The sequence below is a fragment of the Cotesia glomerata genome, linkage group LG1 (genome assembly GCF_020080835.1).
Source record: "Cotesia glomerata isolate CgM1 linkage group LG1, MPM_Cglom_v2.3, whole genome shotgun sequence".
Classification (NCBI taxonomy): domain Eukaryota; kingdom Metazoa; phylum Arthropoda; class Insecta; order Hymenoptera; family Braconidae; genus Cotesia; species Cotesia glomerata.
In genome coordinates, this window is record NC_058158.1 from 34967054 (window position 1) to 34974941 (window position 7888).

The window sequence follows — 7888 nt, forward strand, 5'->3', positions numbered from 1 at the left end:
TAAAAAATTTTTCAATCACCAAAACCCCCAATTTTCCCGCGTTTTTCGGTTTTACAGTTTTCTCAAAATCCTAGGGTGAAATGTCCAAACGGACCTCAAATTCGGGTTCAGCGGGTCAAATTACATGGGAATATATGGCGTCCCAAGTACAGACAACTTTCTTTTTTTTGTGTGCCGGTGTAGTTAATAAATCCTTCTATCAGTGTATTATTTTATTTTTTACGTAAAAATTTTTATAATCTATTGTATAATTATGAATATTATTATATAGAACTGCATAATTTTTTTTAATTGATTATAAATAATTAAGTATTAATACTAAATTATTACAATATTAAATTAAAAAATTTTCAATCTAAATGATCGATATTTTTGAATCAATTAAAAAGAAAAATTTCTACATACATTTACTAATGTTTGAACTAAAATTTCTTACAAAAATATTAAATTAAAAAAAAAATTTCCAAATTTAACAATAATTTCTTGAACATTATAATTAATAAAAAAACTTATTCCCGTCCCAAAAATAAAATTTTGACATTAATAACAAATAATAAATAAAATTAATAAAACCCAAAGTCCCAAAACTAAAAAGTGAATCAATTGCAGCGCAACACAATGCCCGAAAAAATATCTTTATCTCCAGCAGAAGATTCAAACAAACCCGATCTCGTGGGAGCGGGCCAAGCAGGAGCAGTTGGAACAATTGAATGAAATAATTAAAAATAAATCCAGGGTTAATTAATAATGATGTTAAGATAATAATTTATTATTCTTAAGCGGTGCGCGCGACGGGTAGCGGGTGGAGGGTGACGGGTAACCGTTTTGTGTGTTGAGCTTGTTAATAAATCCCGACTGCAGCTTTGGCTGTATATCTATAGATACACACTAGCTGGAGGGGTAGATTTAGTGTCAGTGTGCAGATCGAATACTCTTGGAAACCACAGAGCACGAGTTAAATGGCTTACGCAAGAGCGAGTGTACCGAGCCTGTGGTAATCGAGTTTTCGCGCCAACGTCCAGGATAATCTACCTACGTTGCAATTTATTCCGACGTTAATCGACTATTTTTACCTTTACCTCTGCCTCTGGTTCCGCTTTACCTCTAACCTCGACTTTTTAACAACTACACTACACTTTTGCTGCCTAGCCGTGGTGTGGGTTTATTTGAGATTTCGGTCGCGTGACTCTCGGAACCCAATTCTCAAAATAATTGTGAAACCGATCCCGAGCAAACTCAATAACAAACTTTGCCCAATTATTTGTAATTTATTTATTATTTAGCTCTCACCAACAAAGACTTACTTCTCAGTAAGAGTCCTAGTTGTTATTTTTTCATAAAAAATTTACCGAAAAAAAAGAAAAAATAATTCCGCGAAATTAAAATTTAATAATAAATGCCTCTAGAAGGGAAAAAAGTATTTTTAAACTCGGATTCTATATAATAATAATAGCAATAGCAACGTAAAAAAGTTTGAATTCTAAGAAAGTTTATTGTTTCGTGAGTTCATTTTTCCACCTACCCTTCGAATATTACCGAGTGTAGATCGGTATAGTACCAGACTGCCGGGAGTGCATAATGTAATCCACAACATGCCTATTACAGATATATATATATATATATATATATATATATATATATATATATATATATATATATATATATATATATATATATATATATATATTTAGATTTAGAGCATGTTTAGCCCTTATTTTTTTCCCGCATTCTACGTGCGTGCTGACGTGGCGACGATACACCGGCTCCTTACCTCAGCTATAACAATAAATGCTGGTGTACATCCGAATAATCGAAATTAAATGGATATCGATATGCAGGTTATAGAGGCGTGTAGAGCTCAACCCCTTCTTCAGATGACGTGGCCACATGTCGTCTTGTCCGGCACATCGCTGTCTCTTATATCGCGGGGTTGATGGACGTCCTAACCCGTTCATTATGTGGTATATGGTATACACCTCAACCCTCTCGCAGAATTTACCTCTATCTGTCTATCTTTCTATCTTATATACCCACGGCTTTACACGGAAAAAATTTTAAAAATAACTATCATAATTATGATTGATTTCTTGGCGAGCTGAGCTTAATTTAATAGAGAGCGCAATTTTTATAATATATGCTGAAGAGAAAAATTCATTCTGTAAGCTTTAATCAATCTTGGAGGGAATTTTTATTGTAATAATTGATAATTGTAATTATTACTAGCAACTTATAGTTATTATGTCGTTATCAAGAATTATAAATTATGAATAAACTCTCAATAAATTTATTTCTAATGATTAATTATGTACCAATTTAATTTTTTTGTATCGCCTACAAGATTTTTTCGGCAAAATTTTTTATTAGTTTATTATTTTTTTACAAATTTGGAATTTTCAAATTTACATCCTCGCGTTTATGTACCGGGATGTATTGTTAAGCTTTAAATGATAATTATATACCAATCGAATTATTTTTGAATCCTCTACTGGGTTTTTAGACCAAACAGTTGATTAGTTTATTATTTTTTTTGGAAATTTAGAATTTTCAAATTTACATCTCCGCGTAAAGATTAACAGAAAATAACTTACAATAGGCTTTAAAACTCTCGATAAATTTATTTCCACACGGAAAAAAGAAAACTCGAAAAATTACAGTATATAATGCAACGTGGCGCTTCGTGATGAAAACTGGAAAAATTACAGTTTCAGATTGTAATTATTACAGATTTTGTAAGAATTACATTGTAGAATGTAATATTTACATTGCAAGCTCTGAATACTAAATTAAAAAATTGAATTTAAAAAAATGTTATTTCAAACTGTAATTTTTCTAGTTTTGATTACGACGGGACCGATTTTACATTTTATACTTTAATTTTTCTAGTTTTCTTTTTTCCTTACAATGATCATTATATACCAATTAAATTGTTTTAGCATTCTCTACAAGGTTTTTAGGTCAAACAGTTGATTAGTTTATTATTTTTCTATAAATTTAGAATTTTCAAATTTACATTCCGCGTGTCTATAAAGAACTTTTGGCTTAATGATTTTTCGATATTTTTAATTACAATAGTTTGAAAACAGTAATAGGACTTATTTACTAAAAATTAAATCCATAAATGTGTCGTATAAAATTTATAAAACCAATAAATTACTCAGAACTCCTCCAAAAAATCATTTATGTGACATTTTTAACGTTTATATTTATATATTAGTGCATTTCGTGAGTTAAGTATTGAATTAATTAGTAAAAAAAAAAAGTTTACAGTCTCAGGTTAACGGAATTAAAGTAATTTAACATAAAAAATAATAAAAATATAGCATGTGATATTTTTTTTGTAATTTTATTGGAAAATATTTGAAATTTTTTATTAGTGTTATCTTTGACCGCGGATATCTTTGAAGCCGTTAATCTGAGGAACTTTAGTCTCCAAACGTTTTTTGTAGAGCGTAAAATTTCCTACTAATATCATTTTTCAGATTGTTGTTACGATGAACCGTTCCAAAGTAATAAAAATTAAAAAATTAAAAAAAATTTTTCCCGTGTTATTTAAATGGAAAATAAAGAAATGGATACAGGCAAATCTTACTATTGATATTAAGAGCTCACATGGGCGCCAAAATTTTTGTTTTTAGGTATACTATCAATTTTTAGACACCAAAAGAAAAAAAAAAAATTCGTCTTTTTTTGAAACACCCTAGTAGTTATATTTCTTAATATTTAAGAAATATTTCTTTGTATTTAAGAAATATTTTTTAAATACTTAGAAATGATGTTTAAGAAATGATTTCTTAAATACAAAGAAATTTTTTTAAATACTAAGAAATCCTTCTATCAGTGTATGATAACAATAGAGGCACTTAAGTGTAATTATAGTGGTAATAGAAAAAATGTGGAGAATTCGGTTACAGTCTTGTAAAAACCAAAATAGGTATGCAAGTAAAAGCGATATAAAAAAAAAAGTTAGTGTTACAAACTTGTTGTTTATCAAGTCCTATATTTTTTTGTTATCTTAATGTAAGACATCATGTCATTTATATTACTTCATCAATTGAAATTTCAAATTCCGAACACATATTTATGTGTATTTAAACATTAGTTACTGATAAGCTTTAATGATCGTTTCTTCAAATCAAATATTTCCTATACTACTTATATAAATAGATAATTAATTTTGTTGACGGCCGCTAGTATAAAATGGTAACTCATGATAAATGGAATAGCATTTAACTATCAGTTGTTACAAGTGACAAGTGACCGAATTAATCATATAACAAATTTATTTTTCGAAATTTTCGTTTATTTCTTACTTATATAAAATCGTTAGTTTTATTATATTATCATTAACTTCACAAAATAAATTAATTACTGATTTTTTTGTTTTAAAATTATTTATTATAGACTATTCGATTGAATTCATAATTTATTAAATTTACAGATTCTACAATGATTGTTTATGATTCCGTAGAAGTCCCTACCGATATTACTCGAGACAATATTTACCAAAAAGTCGCAGCTAATTTAGATGAACAAATAGGCACACTCTACATTACTACAGAGTAAGTTAAAACTTACATTATCTTTCTTATTTATTAATTGCTTGTTCAAAGTTAACTGATCTTTATAAAAGTTTAATATTTAATATTTATTTAGCCAGTTGGTGTGGATCAAAGATAACGAAAAAAAGGGTTTTCGATTCCTAATTAGTGATATTACCTATGCAGGTAGAGAAAAAAATGTAATTGACATAGAAATTAACGGTAAGAAACAGAGGTTATTGTTTAGTTCTTATTTATAATTGATCTAAAAAATTCAAATGATTTCACTATTTTATAGGTGGCGATACTGAAGTAAATTTTTCACTTGAAAATAAAATAATCCGCGACTCCATTTGCAAAAAAATTGAAAACGCTGGCATACATGTAGACGGTAAGTAACGACTTAATCAACTACAACTATATATAAATAAAAATATAATCAATTATTTAATGAATTGTTTGTTTAAATTACTGGCCTAAAGAAGATGAAACAAAATCTGATTCTAGTAATGAAAATAAAATCGAAAGCGGTGAGTACTCTGGAATGTGGTTAATCATCTTTATGTGACTAACATTCCGATTTTATAATTAATTAATACAAAGAATGATTTTTTCTTCATGAGTATTCATATGTAGAAATAGTATATTGTATGGCTAGGGATGAACCAAGATGATTTCAGACGGAGAGTGGAGCAACCACCTGAAATCTGAAATCGTGTTTCATCTCGCGTCACACTATATTTTTCATATAATTTGCTTTGAAAGTGCGAGTTTTAATGTCTGGAGCCAATCAAAATTAGAGAATTTCAAACTAAGTTAGGTGAAATAAACAAAGATACTTTGACAGGATCGAAAAAAAGGCTGCAACTTCATTCAGCGGGCAGAAAACCATCGGTTTCTGCCCACAGAGAGAAACAGTCGCATTCGCCTGAAATTGACTAGTTTCCAGTGGCTCAACAGGCATTTAAACTCGCAGTTTTAATGCAGATTATATGATAAAAGTATTGTTGACTTTATCATAACAATCCACTAGAAAGACTATTACTATAATATTTCTATTTTTTTCTGTTTCATTCATGATGATTACATTAATGATGTATTTGACTAATTATTTTTTTAGATGAAGAACTCAAATCAGAAGAAGAAAAGGATCATATGGATAGTGAGAATGATATTGAAGATGAAGAAGTGGCAGAAGAAATGATGGATGACGAAAATTAGAAAATTCAAAAGTGCAATAAGTAATGATCAACTGCTAAAAATTACCATTTCAAACAGTAAAATCGTGATTCAACTATTCACTTTTTAATATTTACCATTTAGGACTTATTTACTAAAAATTAAATCCATAAATGTGTCGTATAAAATTTATAAAACCAATAAATTACTCAGAACTCCTCCAAAAAATTTATAAAATTGTTAAAAAGCACAAATTCATATCAAAACTTTTTTTTATGACGCTAAATTTTAATATCAAAGTCTATTTTATAATAAAGACATGCTCGTCACAAAATTTTCCTTATTTTTTTAATTATATGGATTAATATTTGATATATAAAAATATTGACCTGTCCAAAACAAAATAAATAAACAAACAAATTTGAATCTATATGTAAAATTACTCCGGAAAATTATCATAATAAATTAGCTATCGCCAAAAATTATATAAAGCCTCTAAAAGGCACAAATTTAGTTCGAGACTTTTCCAATTGTATTGAATTCAATCAAAAAAACCTTTTTACTATATCAATACACCGGAGACAAAATTTTGTTTATTCTGTGAAAAAAAAATATATATATATGCTCAGATTCTTGTTAATTTTAATAGTAACTTTTTTTACATTTACATAGCTTTAATTACACCGTTTAAAATGGTATTTTTTGCTCCATAATTATAATAATAACGAATTTACTGTCTAAAATAATATTTATTAGTTTATTTTTTTTGTTGGATAAAATAGCGCATAAATGATTACTTTTTATAAGCATAAGTGATCATTGATCATATATGTTTGATATGTGCCATACATAAAAATAAAATATAATAATCGCAAAAACAACAATAGTAATAAAAATAATAGTAGTAATATTAACAATGATAATATTTGAACACATACATATATCAAAGCAACCCTGTTCCATTTCCTCAGATGAGAACTATACTCTTCCTCAACAAACTAGCGAAAGCGTACTCGGGATGTGAAATATTAAACCAGCCCGAATACTATATACGAAGAAACTAAACGAAACCCGCGGCGACCCATCCTACGGTATATAACCGCTGCCGGATGTTGAGAATAAAAAATGCCCCCGATACCTAACCGGCGACGGCTGGAGGTTCTCTTTTAATTAATAGACTCAAAGCCGTAATTTTTCTAGGTACCAAAGGAAAGACAGACAAAAAAGCTCCAGCTAAAAAAAATATCCACCAACAACCTATAGTTATAGTTATAGTTACAGTCGTACCTACACACCGCTCCAAAACGAAGACATAAAAGCCCGAAAAAATAAGGTGAGTTGAGAAAAAGCTGAAAGAGCCACTAATACCAATCCACCCGTACAATTTTATTGTGTGTGTGTAAATGTGAGTCCGCCACCGGCTGTGGAAAATGAGTCTCATCTCACTCCGGACAAATAAGTTGTCTTGGCTGTCATTCGACACTTCTTACAATACCTACTCGTGCCGTAATGTTTTAGATTGTTGCAGAACTAGAGGAACCAATACTCAGTTTTTCTTCTTTTATCTTTTCTTAACTTGCTCCTTCTTCTTCTTCTTCTTCAGTGGCAGACTCTCAGACTTATCCTTGTTTAGTTCCTTTGTGCTGATTGTAGCCGGTGGTGACAATCTGGCATCATCAGATTGATCGGTATCTCCTTTACTAGTTGGTAGTTGGGGCCAACGATAAGGCCAGATACAACTGATTGTGTAGAACCGTCGTTCAATAAGTGAGAAAGTAAAATAAAAGGGATGAGTCGCTGGAGCTCTAACTATACTTCTTGTGCTGCAAAAGAGAAAGAGATAGAGGGATGGAGCTTTGTACCGAGCCGTTGAGGCGTGTTCCCCGGCTAGGCTGGAGCTGTGAGTCATATATGCGGATGATGACGAGCCCGGTTGTTATACTTGGGAACTTACGACTTCCAAGGCACTAAAAGATAAAATAAAATTCTGAGAAAAGGATCCACAGAGCCTGTTAAATTCGGGAAAAGGCGCAGGGGAGGATTTTAGGATGAGCTTTCTTGCAGCTACTTTTCAGCGGTACTAAGACGCTAGAGGGAAAAAAGATTCGAGATGAGCTGTCTCATCTGCCAGCCAATCCCTCAAGTTTCGTTACATAATCTTTCGGGATGTA